This window comes from Lygodium microphyllum, chromosome 14 (assembly GCF_053477565.2).
Source record: "Lygodium microphyllum isolate KBCC chromosome 14, Lygodium_microphyllum_v1.1.10, whole genome shotgun sequence".
NCBI classification, from domain to species: Eukaryota; Viridiplantae; Streptophyta; class Polypodiopsida; order Schizaeales; family Lygodiaceae; genus Lygodium; species Lygodium microphyllum.
The window spans coordinates 19,634,582-19,651,773 of record NC_141148.1 but is presented as its reverse complement, the minus strand read 5'-3'; the positions used below and the strand labels follow the sequence as shown (position 1 = coordinate 19,651,773).

Sequence of the window (17,192 nt, the reverse complement as noted above, 5' to 3'; positions counted from 1 at the left end):
TCTCATGTGTTATTTGGGAAACATCATTGCACTCCATTCTCTTAGCAGATCACACATAGAGTTGAGGTGTTGTTGACATTGATTCATGTTGGTCTTTGTGGGCAGACATCCACTGCCACCCTCTGCCACCCTTAATGGCGTGTTGTATTTCTTTTTGATAGTGGATGACTCTTCTAGGTGCATGTGGGTGTACTTTCTTAAGTAAAAATCTAATGCATTCATCTACTTCTCATAATAGGTGCTTTTAGTGCATAATTAGATAGGTTGTCACGTAGATTATCTAAGGAGTGATAGTGGTGGTGAGTCTATCTTCCATGAGTTTAGGAGTTCCTATAGGAGCATAGCATTTTTGGGTAGCTCACCTCTATCAATTCCCTCTCTCAGAATGGAGTTGTAGAGCGTAGGAATTGGATTGTGATAAACATGGCATGTTCCATGCTGCTTGTAGTAGAGCTCTCCAAGCTCCTTTGGGTTGCAGTTGTGAACACTTCAGATTACATCCTCAACCGTTACCTGATTGCGGTGGTCCCTTAGATGACCCTGTTTGAGTCATTTTTTGATACTCGGTCTATCATTTTCCACTTAAGAGTTTTTGGGTGACTCGCTCATATTCAAGCTACTTATCCAATTACTCATTACAAAAGTAACACTTGTGAAACATAGAAAAGCTCACTCCTCTATGTGATCCCCTAATTTTTGTTGGCTATTCCTTTGAGGCAAAAACCCTACTATTTGTTTGATCTGCAGACAAACAAAGTGATTATTCGGAGAGATCTCATTTTTGATAAGAGGGGCATCGTACAACCCACGATAGTGGTCTTTGAGCTAATTCCTTCTACCATATTTGAGATACTGTTGTCTGAGCCAATTTGCTACTTGCTCTTGACCCACTTACTGATTCTTCAACACCTAGGCCCCCTCGGAGAGAACTATTACCTTGACACCAGCAAACTATGTGGGATTCAAGGATTCTTCCATCACTCTAAAGAAGGGCCCTTGAAACCAGCCTTGCCTTCTTGGAAAGGGTGGTAATTGCCTGATTAAGCACTTAATTACATCAATCAACAATTAAACATAACTTGAAATGCACAAATTACCTTAATAATCTAGGACATTTGTTGGCCCCAAAACTGGCGCCCCTTTCCGTATTTCATTAACTTGATTTCTAATGGAATGAGTACAAGCTGAGATTCACAATCTCCTTTGCTATTCTAGTAGCGCCTTGCTGTAATAACAATCAGCAATTGATTTGGGCCAATTGCCCCTTGATTTTCACCCAAGACTTGCTCTAATGGAACCACCAATTGGCCAAATGCTGTGCCAATTTACAATGAATGGGATGGCATCTGAATTTCTTGACAATTATGCAAATGTTAGGTGTTGAATTCAGTGTGTGATGCGTTTACCAATTGGCACGGGTCTCGAGGTGGTCGTAAAACCCTAATCTTTGTAGAAATTTAGGATTTGCAGCAGAGATCTCTCTGTTATCTACTAAATTTTGTTGAGATATGATCCAAAAGGCTGAGAATGATTGAGCATAAGTTGGAAAAGGTAAGAGAATGTCTAGAGAGTGAGCAATTTCTGATTTTCATGCGAGAAAGGCTTGAAATCTGATTGTTGCTCATACCAGATAGCAATGCCAGTTGTCGCCTACATCAGATGGCTTGATTTTTGTTGCCCTAGCCTCCAAAAGGTCCCCCATTGCAGGAAAATCAGAGCAGCAGCTTGTTCTTTCCCTTTTCCTGAGCTTGAATGAACTGAATTTCTCTCTCCAGATTTTCAGATCTGCCCTTTTTTTCAGCCTTAATCAACTTTTTATTTTGCTTCTCCCCACTCTCTAGGGAAGCTCGAAACCTTTCCATGCAACAAGGCATCGGCTGTATCAGCAGTCTTTATGAGCTAAGACATGCTAGATGAGGTGGATTTTATACAAAAATCCTTAATTCCTTCGGCAGCCCACAAACATACTTTTCCACTTGCTTGTGAAGGGATACCGGGTGATAAGAAGTGATAGGTAGCAATGTATCCCAAAACTTCTTACTCTATTGCTCCAAATTTTTGCATTCCTCAGCATCTAGCTTGTTCCAAGCTATCATGATGTCCACCTCAAACGTACTTGTCAATCAATTCGATGCAAACATTTGCGTGAATTGTACCCAAGTTAACGGTGCTCTACCTTGCATCAAAAGCGTAGACTACCATTGCAATGCATTTCCCTTCAAGAAAGTGGTTGTCTTTCGAATCTTATTGGATTTGATGAAGTTTCCCCTTGAATAGGCTGGATCAAATTGTTGAATTAAAGTCAAAGCTTTAAGCCTATCTTGTGCACCACTAAAGGACTCAATCGTCACTTCTTTACTTCATTAGTCTTTTGTTGCCCCTTTGGGTGTCAAGTTGTGATAGACTAGTTGCTGCAAAAAGGGTGCATTTGCTGTATTTACATCATGACCAAGGCCAAATGAAGCATTTGCATGACCAACACTCATTTCTTGAGCCCCATAAATATTCAAGGTGGAGATGCATTACCAAACATGCCACTTTGTGCCCTAGGTATCAATCCAATGTTGCGATACATAGGCTTTTGCACATTTCTAGCCATAACCAAATACATAGGGCCTTGCACACCATGCATTGACTGTTGCATACCATAGGGATTTGTACCATACATTCTCGTATATGGTCCTTGTTCAACCATTGCATGAAAAATCATGTTACCTTGCTTTCAGTGCGTGCTACTAAGTTGAGGGATTAAAATATTTCCAATGAGACTAGAGCCCTGATAGGTCTGTATCATGGGCCTTGGCCTCCAATTGAATTTCTAAGGTCTTGGATTAGAAACAACTCGGAATCACTGGGTTGAAAACCTAGTAACATGCATTGTTTGCAATAATTACTTATTCTTCCTATTTGAGACTGAGTAGGTAACTCTGACTCTTTTAAGTGATGGTTGATGGATACTTCAAAACTCTCCATTGTCCCTTCTCAAATGGTCACCAAAATTTGATTCAACGGGCCCAAATCAACAAGAGTACCTGTATGGGTAGAATTCCCAAATCTACCCCTAAATTTGTATCTGACACTTTATCTTGAAACTCTTAGACAATGGATACCATGTAGGCTCCAAAACTTGTGTCTCTTTCGGTATTGCTTTAACTTTACTGACTAATGTATTGGATACAAGTTAAGATTCCATAATCTCCTTAGATGATCCAAAAGCCACTTGTTGTAGATGCAATCAACACACAAATTGGGATAATTGCCCCTTAAATTTCACTTAGGACTTGCTCTAATTGGATCCCAAATGGCTGAATGTTGCCCCAAATTCAAATGAATGGGCTCGCATTTGAATTTCGTGACAATTTTAAACCCTAATTTTTTCATAAATTTAGGTTTTACAGCAGAACTCCCTTTGTTGTCCACCAAATCTGGTTGGGGTTTACTTCAAATGGCTGAGATAAGTTGGGATCTTTTGAGAATGGGTTGGAGAAGGTGAGAAAATGCCATAGAGAGAAAATGTAGAGATTCTTTGCAGAAAAACCCTCACAAATGCTTGTTGTCTCTCAAAATCATCCTAGGAGCTATTGCTTTACTGCTAGGGAAGCTAAAAAATGTTGTTGCCAGCCCCAAATAATGATCCTCTTGTTGTGCCTTCCTTTTAAAGCCCCTAGATGGCTATCTCTTGCTGCAATTGGGCTGTTTTTTGATCGGAAAATGGACCAGGAGCTCTTCTGTGTGTGTGTGTGTGTCTCTCTTTCTCTCTCTCTCTCTCTCTCTGGGGTGAAAACTGATTTGAATGGCTAAAATCAGGTCCAAAAACGTTTTCTCATTTTCATATTTATTTTTGCCAAGTGGCAGCCTTTTAACCCAGTTTTCAGCATTATCCAACCATCAAATTAATTTTTAAAACTAATAATTTTGAAAATTTTAGCACTTTTGACCCTATCCAAAATTAAATGTGCCTATCCATAATAAAATTGGCCAGGCCATTTATAACCTGGAGTGATCCTCACAACTTTTGTCTTTGACACCCACTATATCCTATGGGTCCTTGGCATGTTACCATGACATAACTACCATGTGCATCACGTGTGCTAAATAACCTTGCACATTTGATTAGTAACTTAATCGAATGTTATCAGCAAAAAGCATTTGAGAATTTCATGTTCTTGTGACACTTGCCCATACAAGTGTAAAAAACGTTTTTGGGAGCTGGTGAAAGTTTATTGCAGCCATTGTGAGAGAAAAAGAGGTTAGAGAGCAAGTAGATGTTGCCGATGTGATTTGCAGTTACCGGAACTAGTCCTACAGTAGGGGGACAACAATTTGGAGCCGTATAGGTGCAAATGACAGCATCTCAAGGTTCTTTTGGTGCAGGTGACAGCATACAAGAGGGGAGAGCAGCCCGCTGGTGGTCCTAAGTTGTAGGTGATAGATTTCATGGTTGTTTGAGCAAGGCAACAATAGTTTTTCAGCCTTCTTTGCGATGAAACTTTGAAATTTCGCTCTCTATATTATTCTCTCTCATCCTGTGGCCACCTCTCAAGTTATCTCTTCAAATCTAGACATTTGAGTCATCAAAGGTGGAGATATTGGAAAATCTCTCTTGTAAACCCTAATTTAAAGTACAAATTAACTCTAAAATTTCGCTCTACAACATTTTCTCTCATCCTCTAGGCATCTCTCAAGTTATTTCAGAAGAATCTAGACATTTGAGTTATCCGAGCTGGAGATATTAAAAAATATTTGTTATAAACCCTAATTTATAGCATAAATTAGGATTTGACAGCCACCTTGAGATGCTCGAAATTATAGGCATTGAAATTGAGGAATTTCAGGAAGATTCAAGAGGCCAGCCATCCAATATTTGATTGGGGGACTGAATCTGTCTTTCAAGGTGTAGGGTGGAGGCCAATCCCCAAGCAAACCAAAAGGGGTCCTAGTTTTGGGGCCAATTGGTTGTCCATTGTTTGAGAATTAAGAGATAAAGTGCACATTTTAGTTTATGTGAATTTCATACTTGTTGTAATTAGTGTTAATTCAGGTTATTTACCACCCTATTTGAGGAGCAAGTCTAGTTGCAATGCACCCTTTGCAGGAAGCTTTGGCTGCTTTAGGGTGGGATGCCTTGGGAATTAAAAAAAAAAATGGACTAGCGCCAATATAGTCCTTTTTTGCAGGTGCCTTTTCTCTATTGTCCACACCCTCGTTTGCGGAGGATATCTCAGTTCGAGTTGTTGCCTACTGCTTTCTTTCATTAGGCACTTGCCGTCCAGTTCGGTGCCATAGAAGCTAGAAACGTCTGAATGTTTAGAAACGAAACATTAAAAATATGTTTCGCAAGTTTCTTTTGAGAGGGGGTAAAATAAGAAACATGAGATTTTTTTAGAAAGGGTTTCTTAGTAGATTTAAACTAGGGAAAGAGGTTTTAAATCTCTATGGAACTCTCTCTTCAACAAAAATGAGTGAATTGAGCAAAAGTGATAAAACATGAAACAATACAATCGATTCAGAATAACACGTTACACATCCATGATCCATAATCCATTGTTGACTATTTTCAAAGATTAATCTTTGAATAAGCTATACTATAATCAAACCTTAAACATCATGATCATTGATTCATACATATCATATAAAGAAAATTGGAATAGATATTTTACATAGCCTTTGTGCAAATAGCAATGTAAAATGGGTGAAGCGGCAATATCATGATTCTTATTTCAAAATGAGTTACAAAATGACAAAATGTCAAAATCCAAAATGAATCATGATACATCATAGATAACTCGTAAATGAAACTAGAGTCATATAATGAATTGTCCAAACAATAATGATCCATGGACACTACACTGACTAATTGACAAAATCCCAAAAAGGTAAGACTCTAGATTTTAATCCAAAATCATGAACCCTCATGAGTTATGACTCATGAGTCACTACTTAGACTCATCCTCATCACCATCGCCACCATCATCACCATCATCATCCCCATGCTCATTCTCCTCACTCATACTCCAATCATTCTCTCTGTGTCATTTATGATACTAGCTCGAGCACTACTTGCTACCATCCTGTTGGAATGTTTTGCTGGAATTGACGCATCAGTATCCTTGGCCCTAGAACTTGTCTCATGCCAAAACTGTGCTCTCTCTGCTGCAAGCAAGGCCCACACCTCATCATCCTCATGTGTAGGATGAATCAATTCTTCTAAGCGAATTTCCACCTTGAAGGAGTTGGGGTTGATCTCATTTGATCCCTTACAATTTTGTCTTTTGCGGAGAAGCTTTAAATTTGAATTCACATAAACTAGATGCTTGAGTTGCTTAGGAGATAAACAATTTCTTTTCTTTGTGTGTATGACTGCAAGTAAACTCTAATTTCTCTCACAAGCTCCTAATGAACAATCTTGTGAGAGAATCCTTGAGGCAATACGTTGAAGTTGGGAGCATGAGTTACTATACTTCTCCCACCAAGTAACAGGCTTGAGTTGTGAATCTTGAATGCTAGCCCGTGCACTTCCTAAGTGAGGGTCAAGAGGATCTCTATATGCCACAAGGTGCCCCTCAATTATGTCCTGCAACACAAGATTTTGCTCCACTTTGCAAAGATAAGAAGTCCATCTTGAGTTGAGCTTGGCATCATGCTTTTGCCCCTCGTTCTTCCAATAAGGATGCAAGATGTGAGCAACAGTATGAATTGGGCGATGAAACCAATCCCATCTATTGTGTCATATCTCCTTGATTTTATCCATTCTGCAAGTGAATAGAAAGATTAGTTCCAAGCAATAAGTTGTCAACAAAGTCCATTGAAATTTGAATAATGGACAATTAAAAATTAAAATACAAAATGGACCAAGAGCTTGAGAATAAAGATTTCTACCTAGGGCGTGAGATAAGTGTACATGTATCAAAGGCACCACCAACTTTGTCCATGAACTCATAGATGTTGAGAAACCCTTCACCCTTCACCCGCAGTTTGCGTTTTTGCGTTTTGCATTTAGGGTTTGTAGCCCCAAAAAGGGGCGCCATCCTAGACTGACTGTGCTTATTTATAGGCCACTCTCTCATTCATTCCTTACGACTGATTCATTCAGTCCATCACCTCTTCTCTCTAGCCTCTCCACTACCCTCACACCCCTTCAGGAGGACATTGCGGTTTGTGGTTCGTGACTGTCTTCATCATCTTCCTTGTGCTACAGCACCCTTGTTCCCTTGTATCACATCCACTCCATGATTCAGGACTTCATCATTCCATTCATCAGAGTTTCTTCTCTCTTTTATTCTCTTCTCCATGTTTAGCGAGTTTACTTCGTGTTCCTCCCCGCAAACCCTACTGTCTCGCTGGTAGGTCATCTTTTGACATGATATTAGAGCTGGATCTGCCCAAATAGCAGCAAAGATCCTCCACTCCAGTGAAGGCAAAGACTGATGGCGGATTCGGCTTCCACTTCTCTTCTTCTTCCGTTGCATCAAAATCTCGTTTTTGCATATTTCAGGTGTTTCAGCTTGCTGCCCACACCCTGTTTGCGGAGGACATCTCAGCCGAAGCTGTCCATTGCTGTCTCTATCAGTTGGCACCTGATTTCTAGCCCTCTTCACGTAGTTTGGATCTAATTCTAGCCAAGTGACTGTTGTTCCTGTGCAGACCTGCTGCTGTACAGCCTGCCATGTCATCACAGTCTTGCTGCTACGTTTTTAGTCTTTCTCTCTCTTATAGGCTGTCCTGCCTGCGTTTTTAGTCTTTTCTCACCTGCTTCCTGCGTTTTTAGTCTTTCTCTCTCCTCACCTGCGTTTTTCTATTGGTTGCAAATCTCTTATTGTTGGTTGCATCCTCCTCCCATTCGCAGCTCACTTTCAGCCCTTCCACTGCCCTCCTACTCCTTGAGGCGGACATTGCGGTTCGTGCTTCACACTGCCCTCACACCCCTTGAGGCGGACATTGCGGTTCGTTGTTCATGGTGGCTGACGTCTTCCTTCTTCAACAAGGCACACTGGTATCCATGGCTTCTTTACCAACAGATGTCCAGACTACTGGGTGCTCCTACTGTGGCATCACTGGACACACCACCGATGCTTGCCGACTTCGACCTTTGCTTCCTACCCCCTCGGAGTATATGCATCTTCCACCAGGCACTCCTTGTGCCACCTCTCCTTTCTGGGCCACAGAGATCGTTCTGCATCGGCTATCAGAGTACAATGCTCAAGGCCATAAGACGCATCCGATGCGTACTACGTCTTTTCGAGCACATGGAGAATTGATTGGCGCTACAACCTCCTGGAGATCGTTGCAATGCCAGCGGCAATCTTCTCCCACCTATTTTCGAGTACAATGGCTATCATGGCCCGTGGTTCTGCAGTCCGCTCCATCGAGAGACAGTGATTGTTTGATATTGTCTCCTCGTCAGTCCGCTTCTTTGAGAGACGATGGCTACTCGAGTCCTTCCTTTTATTCGGCTACCCAGTCCACTCCACTAAGAGACAGCAATTGTTGCCCACCGCTTACTCATTTTGAGCCGCACCCTTTCCCACCCTCGACTACTCAGGTTCGAGAGGCTACCTCTGGGAGCTCTTCGGCACTCCAGATATCTTCTTCGGCGCGACCGATGGCACTTCCTTCGTCATTAGACATTTCGGAGTCCGTGATCCATGAGTTTTGGATTCCCTATCTACTTCAAAGGGGGATGTTATTTCTTTGCCCTCAAAGGAGGCATCTACTTTTTCTATGACTTCAGCGGGGGCCCCTCCACCTCTCATCTCAGAGGGGGAACCTACTCCGCATGAAGTTTTTCACCCATCCTCTACTTTCTTAGGGTGGCTGTCTTCGACCAGTCATCTATTCTACTGATACCCAGGATCTTCAGGTACCACCTAGATCGGGATCTCGGAGGTTCAACCGCGACTTGGTGACGAGGCCTTCGTATTCCTTCTCGCATGGATGGACGGAGCTAGTGGCTTCTCTCTCAAGGTTGAGTTTCGGATTCTCCAGTTCACTCTGTCTACTGGTCTTTACTGGAGGTTCCCTTTCCAGTGGAAATCTTGGATCCTAGGGATCCTCTACATCTTCTTGCCTTGGTCACTTGGTCAACATGAAGCTATCTCCCGAGATCGAGTACAGGCATATTCTTATGGTTCTCGCCACCACACAAAGTTCAACATTCCTTCTATGCACTGCATGTTTTCATCATCTTTGTACTAGGGCGCTTGGGCAAGTGAACAAATTTCCCACGAGGGACATTGTCCAAGTGGCACCTGCTGCATGAGCATTCTTCAGCATGTAGCATTGCATCTCCATCTCACTCTTCTTTTGTTTCCCTTTTTGGGTCTGAGAGGGGGTGTTGAGAAACCCTTCACCCTTCACCTGCAGTTTGCGTTTTTGCGTTTCTGTGTTTTGCGTTTAGGTTTTGTAGCCCCAAAAAGGGGCGCCTTCCTAGATTGACTGTGCCTATTTATAGGCTACTCTCTCATTCATTTCTTACGGTTGATTCATTCAGTCCGTCACCTCTTCTCTCCAGCCTCTCCGCTACCCTCACAACCCTTCAAGAGGACATTGCGGTTCGTGGTTCGTGGCCGTCTTCATCATCTTCCTTGTGCTACAGCACCCTTGTTCCCTTGTATCACATTCACTCCATGATTCAGGACTTCATCATTCCATTCATCAGAGTTTCTTCTCTCTTTTATTCTCTTCTTCATGTTTGCCGAGTTCACTCCGTGTTTCTCCCCGCAAACCCTACTGTCTCGCTGATATGTCATCTTTTGACAATAGATGAGTCCCATGGTGCACCCCTCTGGGTCAGAAAGCCGCAAGGCAACAATGAGAGGCTCCATGAGCTCGACGATCGCCTTTGCATCGTGCCAGAAGCTGGCCTCATGGATGAGATCCTCAAACAAGACTCCCTTGGGAGTCTCCCTTTTAGGCCATGCAAGCCACCTAGAATCATAGTTGCATTCGCACTACGTACGTACTCGTTCGTTCCGTACAGTTCGTACCATACTGTAGGGTACGTATCTGTACCATTTCGTACCAAAAAACAGGCTATTTTTGGTCTCTAAAGACTAGACCATACAATATCTTCCAACTCCTAAGCCTTATGTTTATTATCATAATTCCAAGTCACACACACACACACACACACACACACACACACACACACTCTCTCTCTCTCTCTCTCTCTCTGTCTTTCTCTCTCTCTCTCTCTCCCTCCCAACTTTCAAGATGAGTATGCAATTCCAAGAGCATCCCTCTCTCTCTCTCTCTCTCTCTCTCTCTCTCCAAACTGACTGCCAAGCCTCTCTCTCTCTCTCTCGTCTCACACACACACAAAAGAATGAAGAGCTTGTTTGTCCATCCACCCTAAACTTTGCTTTGTTCTTTGAAGTTTGATGTATTACATACACACTCCCATATGTCTTCTAGTAGCGCATTGCGCATGTTGTGCATGAGGCTTTTCCTTGTTATCCTCATGTATTCATCCTATTAACTCAAGTGACATTGCTATTTCAGCTCTAAACATGTGTTCTATTATCTATAATCCAAAATAACCAAGTTTTTGTATTTTTTTTCGTACTAATATCGTATCGTACTTTATAAAATCATAAGGTATCAATTAGTACCGTATTTTATCGTACCGTACCTTTCGTACCTGACAACCTTGCCTAGAATCAACAATCATGCGTTTGAATCCAATCCAACTTTTGTAGAACAATGAAAAGATAGGCAAATCTTGTACTACAAGGCTTTGTCAACTCTATATCACAATTGGCCCTAAAAATACCAAGGTTATGTTGCTTGCGGCATACAAAATTCACTAAAAATTCAGCCTTCTTTATCACATCAACCACCCATCCAAGCTTCCCTATGTCCTCAGTAAGAAGATCAAGAGAGTGTGATGCACATGGTACCCAACAAATGTGTGGAAAGTCCCTCTCTACATAAGATCTTGCTAGTTTGCGATTGATTGCATTATCTGTTATCACTGATACCACCTTTGCAGGGCCAACCTCCACAATCGCAGCTCTCAACTGCTCATAGATATATTGTGCTGTCTGAGCCTTTGCCGAGCCATCTATGCTCGTCAAGAAGGTAGTGCCAAGACAATAAGAAACCAAGATATTAATAAGAGGGCATCATTTGGTATCAGACCATCCATCACGTAGTATGGTACATCCATACTTCACCCATGCAGTCTTGAAAGGCTCCAACTCCCTCTCAATGTCTGACACTTCCGCCTTCAACTCCTTTGTGTGAAGGCTTGAAGGTCTCACTTGTCTCTGCCACTGCACTCAACATATTGATGAAGGATGGTTTTCGTGCATGATCAAATGGCACATTACATTCAAAAAAGTATTGCCTAATGGTCCTTCTAGCCTTTTCATGCTTCAAAGTCAGCCAACTTTTTTCCAATGTCCCTTTCTTCCCCTTGTGTTTGGTAAGCATGCTTTGAGAATTAGAGAGTTGAGATACATCTGCACTTACATTGGCATTTTGAGAGGGAGATGTGGTAGGATGTAGCTGAGTTGTTGTAGCTCTAGATGACCCAACATTGGGAGATGAATTTGTAGAAGGGGCTGTCTCATATGAACATTTTCCTCTTCTCTTTCAATTCCCAACCGAGATCTTTTTGCTCGATGGAAGGCCTCTAGATCTCTGCCCACCGCAACAATCACATTGTCTGGGATGTCACCATTACAAGCAGTGGTCCCTTGCTCGAGAATATTCAAGAGATGGGCTTTCAACCGTGGAGCACTTCCTTTGTAAACATTGCTGCAATGCTTGCACCTACATATCTTTGACCCACTGGAGGCCCAATTTTTACATTTATCCGTGATAACCTCCACCTCTGCCCATCCTGCAAATTTAGGATGTCCCATTGTGGTTCGTGAGAAGAAGAGGGTAGAAGAGAAGGAAGAGGATAGGGAAGAGGAGGGGAGAAAGAAGAGAGGGAAGATGGTGGCTGAGAAGGCAGATGTCAACTGGATAGTGGGGGGCGGGAGTTACAGAAATGAGACAGTACAAGCGAGACAACAGGCGTAGGACCTGGCATAGAACTATTGACAGGGTAGAAGTGGGCAGACGCAGAAGCGAACAGGCAGAGGAGCCAGCATGGGATTGTTGACGGTCAGCGGGGCAGAAGTGGATAGTCAATGGGGCAAACAGGCACAGAATCGAACAGGTGGAGGATTTGGGGTGGAACTGTCGACCGTCGGCAGGGTAGAAGCGAACAATCAATGGGGCAAACGGAGCTGGATAGGTGAGTGAGACGGGAGGCATGACAGGCTGTACATGCGACAAGTCATGAAAGGTACGTTTCTTTTGATTTCTTTTGCTTTTTTTTTTTTGTCCATTGACCATAGACTAACATTAACCTTTGTTTTTTTATAGACTAACTCATGTTTTTCTTTTGGGTTTTCCCCTCTCCATGTTGTTATGCAAAGAAACGTTTCGTATTTTACGAAACGTTTGGTAAGTTTCAAAAGCAAAGAAACACGTTTCTTTGCTACTATGTCCGGTGTTGCTTTTGGTGTTTGTTTACAACTTGCTTCCATCGCGAGGACAACTATGTGTATACGTTTTGTAGTTTGCATGTTGCATTTTGCTATTTAAACCAGTCTGCCATATCATCAAATTTTATGTGTTCAATTGATTTACATCATCCAGCTGCCACATCAATGGCCTTTGCTGCATTTTGCTGAAACTAGCCTTTCTCCTCAGATAGAGTGGTAAATAACCTAAATAAGCACTAATTACAGCAAGCATAAAATTCAAGTAAATTGAAAATGCACACTGTACCGCTTTAATCTTGGACAATGGACAGCCTGTTGGCCCCAAAATTGGTGTCCTTTGCGTTATTTCTTTAACTTTTATTGCAAATAGATGGAGTGCAATTGAGATCCTTTGACCTCCTTCCCTAATCGAAGTATGCATCAACTAATATTTCGGAGTCTTGGGTCTCACACTGAAATAATTGACTTGCACCTCACATGTGCAAGTCACATTAGCACATTTGATTAACTTTTAATCAAATGCTAAGCAAAGCACAAAAAATTCATGTCCTCATGACATTTGTTGTTCTAGCCTCTTCTTGCCAATTTGTTATTGATCTGGCCATCATAGAGTTGGGTTTGTTGCTGTAGATATTCTTGGAGTTTGCTTGTTGTGTTTTGGGATCAGGTAGAGTATGACACACTCTTCTACGCATAGTCTCTGCCTTGGTCCTAGAGACACAAAAGTTTAGGGGTTAGTATTTTACCTTTGCATAGTGTGGTTACTGCATTGGGCATTGTACTTATTCATTATTCAGATTTCGTTCTTCTTTTGTGTTCATTGTCTTTGTGCTACACTGTTTGTATTCTGTATTTGAGCATTTCTTTATAGATGCACTTATCTCTTTGTATTAGGTATGTAATGAAGCGGGTGTGGCCTACTTACATAAGCAACTCGAGATTGAGCACATGATTGAGGGAGGTTCTGTGGATACCTACGTCATGAGGATCAAGAACCTCAAGGAATGGTTGGCAAACATTGATGAGATCGTTCCAAATGCATCTCTAGTATCTAGAGTTGTGGGTGATTTGCCCAATTTATATTAAAACTTTGCCATTGCTTTTCATTTGTTAACTACGGATAATGGTAATGTTTACTCATTTGGTGAGTTGGTCTCTTCACTATTGGAAGAAGAGCAATCTCGAGTTAATCATGAGAGTGTATGGTCATGGGGATCAGGCATATTAGGTGCAAAGGCAAAGGGCAAGCCAGACCCTATGGTTGCATTTGTACATGGTACAAACAGATCCGTATGGTACAATACCATATGTATTTGCATGATTTAGTATAAAAAATTACATTTTTAGTACAAACTAATTGCCCCTTTTGTATATGATTGATGTATGATGTGATGTAATCCACTCCCATCTATCTACTTGTAAATTGTTGTCCGTGCAACATACACCTTACATGTTTTGGCTTGTCACTCTTATGTATTCATCTTGCATACTCTAATGGCATTGCTATTTTGGCTTTAAATACGTTTTTTTATCATCTATGGTCCAAAATAAGCGAGTAGTTTTTTTTTGGGTTGGCAATAATATCACATTATCTTATTAAAATTTTAAGGTACCATTTAGTACTATATTTTATCGAACCATACGATATTGTACCTTTTGTACGTGATAACTATGGCAGTCCCATCCATTTCATGTCAATGAGGACAAGGGTGAGAATAAGAAAATATGCAGTTATTGCAGTATAAATGACCATCTCATAGAGGGATACCGAAAGTGCATGGCCATTGCAAAGAATGAAGCAATGGGGCATGACTACTGCTGAAAATACAAAACAATGCGAAGGATGCATAAGCACATATAGCTTGCTTGGATATATGCTGAACTTTAACAAAGATATTGCGCAGATGGCACAAAGATGAAGAACGATATGCATGGGAGTGTCTATTCATGGCTAAAGCCAAAGATAAATGTATGTTGACAATGGTGGTGCTTCAAAGCACATTACCTCATTTTGTGGGCTGTTTGTCTCATTTCTAGATGCACCCAAGGGAGATGGGTGTGCCATTTCTACCAATAGTACTTCTTTTACAATCAAAGGCATAGGTGAAAACTATTATTGCAATAAATTGGGTGTACAATATGCTTAAGGATGTCTTGTTTGTGCTTGGAATAAAGAAGAATTTGCTTTTAGTTTTAGCCATTGCATGTGCTGGTTTTATGGTTCACTTTCATGTGGATAGGTGCAGATGTATGATTACAATGATGGGGATGACATTGTTGCAACAAGCATGACTCTATTGGCTGGATTCCTATGAGAGGAGAGCATTAGTGGATGGTTTAGTAGGTGATGTCAAGGTTGTTGATGACATTTAGTTGTGGCATATTTGGTTTGGTCATCTTGGCAATGACAATTTGCTTCGTCTTAAAGTTATGGTGCTTGATCTTTCACTTTGAAAGCACTAGTAAAAAATGTGAGGGATATATACTTGGAAAAATGCATCAAGCTTTTTGTCCAAAAGGTGATCTATGCGAGGTGATCATAAATTGCAGCTTGTCCACGGTGATGTTTTGTGATCCCATGCGCATACAATACATTGAGGGATACTTACATTTTGTTACATTCATTGATGTCTCAAAACGTCATTGTTGGGTCTATGCAGTGAAGCATAAGTTTGAAGCCTTTGTGTGCTGTAAAGGCTTCTTGGCCATGGTTGAAAATAGCAGTGCTTGCAAGCTTGCCACTCTCCACACTGATTGAGGGGGGGAACACATGTTGAGGAAATGCTCTCATGGCTGAGCATGGTATTACATCAGGGTACTACACCATGTACACGTTAGCAGAATGGTGTGGCTGAACACAAGAATAGGTCTCTTATGGAGATGGCAAGGTGGCAAATGTATACTTTCACACAGGCAGCTACCACCAAAGTTTTGGTTAGATGTCATGTGGTGAAGGTATATTCTTTAGCATTGCTTTACCAAAGCATTAGATGTATATATGCCATATGAGGCTTGAAATGGCCATAAGCTAGTGGTGTCACACATGCATATGTTTGAACCATTGCCCTCTGCTTTAGTGCAGTTGCCAGGTTGGCACGAATGTGATATGCTTGGACTAGCTTGGTTGCTACAATAGCTTAGATTTAGTTTCTCCATTGAAGCAACCTCATCTTTATTTATTCAACAAGGTTTTTTTCTATTTTCAACCACATCTTTATATATTTAGTTTCTCTGTTGAAGCAACCACATCTTTATTTATTCAACAACATTTTTTCTATTTCGAACGTTGCATGGTGCAGAGCAGAGAAATGATTTGGAGACGAGCAAGTGGAACTTGAAAGTCTGAGATGCAAGGGCCCAAGTCTTAATGACCAAGTCCGGTTCAACCTTGTCTGGTGATGAATACTGGGGTCAACTTTGCCGAGGTCTCTCTGAGCTGTCTTATGCTTTTTGTAATTGTTGGTACTTACAAGATGAAAGTTTGATGCTCAGGGTGCATTGCAATATGCAGTTGTCAGATAACAATTAGACTTGTAAAGTAACATATGCTGCATCACTTCTTAGGGTGATGATGCTTGTTTAGGTCCCTGTTGGTGTGTTTCAAAGTAAAAGACGTCGTCGGATCTCTTGGCCCACTTCATTGGAAGTGTGAATGTCTTTGTTTTTGTTGTGGGGACATACAATATGGAATGATGATATCCTCAATCTGAAAAACAGTGGACTTACTGATCAACACCTGATTGGTGCAACATACTGACAACTGAGTCAAGCTGCTGAAAATACAACAAATCTACATCTCTTATAAAGGTTCCAACTTAGTTTGCAGTTGGCAGACAGTGCAAGTAGTTGTGCCTCTTAAATGTCCAGAAGAAAGTGTAAAATTTATGTCTCGATGTCTCTCAAACAATAAGGCCGATTTATTTGTGCAACTGACTTTGCCAAAATTGCCTAGCAGCTGGGTGAGTTTGTCATAAACAACAAAGGCATGTGGCCTACTGAGAAAACTCTCTGCCAAGCACCTCCAGAGAAGCAGTTCATAGTCGAGGGGAGCTTGAACGTGTTCCACTAGCCATTATTCTATTAAATTGCATGTGTTAAAGTGGTACATGGATCCTTAGATGCTGAGGAAAAGCATATGGGAAAACTGCAATCATACTTCATAGTTGCATCGTGGGTTTATGGAAAAGCTCTGCTTCACTACATTTGTCTTGCAACTCTTACCAGTCCTTCTATCATGGACAAAAGATGACTTGGATACACATCCTGTGAAGTTTCCTAATTTGTTTTCCCAACACATAGCTATGTATCTTACTTCAGAAGATGTGTTTCACCATGTATAAGCCCTTCCACAAATATTGAAACATGATCCCCAATTTGGCAGACTTAAATCACCACATGCAGAATAGAAACTTTAAGTAGAACATTAATATTTTAATGCAAATCCTTTTCTTTTCTTTGAATATCATGCTATCTTGTATTTCGTCGAGTGAAATGCTGTTCAAAATGCTGTTCGAAATCAAGACTATCTTAAATTTACAGCAAGTTTTACATGAAGTTGGAAACTTATGAAATGTGCAGTTTAACCTTGTAGATGAAATCATGTAGTCTGATGTTTGTAGTTTAGGCTTTCTAACTCTTGTTTTGGGTACTTCACTTGGTCACTCTTTTCTTCCTCTGCATTGCTCGACCATA

At 41.2% G+C, this 17,192-nt stretch overlaps 1 protein-coding gene and 1 pseudogene across 3 annotated transcripts in view; one reads left to right on the top strand and one right to left on the bottom strand.

Annotated features, from left to right (window-relative positions):
• Nucleotides 1-16,913, top strand: part of MOS4 (modifier of snc1,4) — a 112,210-nt gene extending 95,297 nt beyond the window's left edge. The window contains exon 7 of one of the 3 annotated variants that reach the window (XM_087692492.1): nucleotides 16,456-16,913. The gene's annotated coding sequence lies outside the window, so the exon portion shown is untranslated. Of the gene's footprint in view, nucleotides 1-13,394; nucleotides 13,933-15,799 lie in introns of those variants that run through there. The other 2 variants (XM_087692489.1, XM_087692490.1) reach the window with 2 other exon arrangements.
• Nucleotides 4,469-11,286, bottom strand: LOC148025388 (uncharacterized; annotated as a pseudogene).
• Nucleotides 16,914-17,192: the final 279 nt, after the last annotated feature.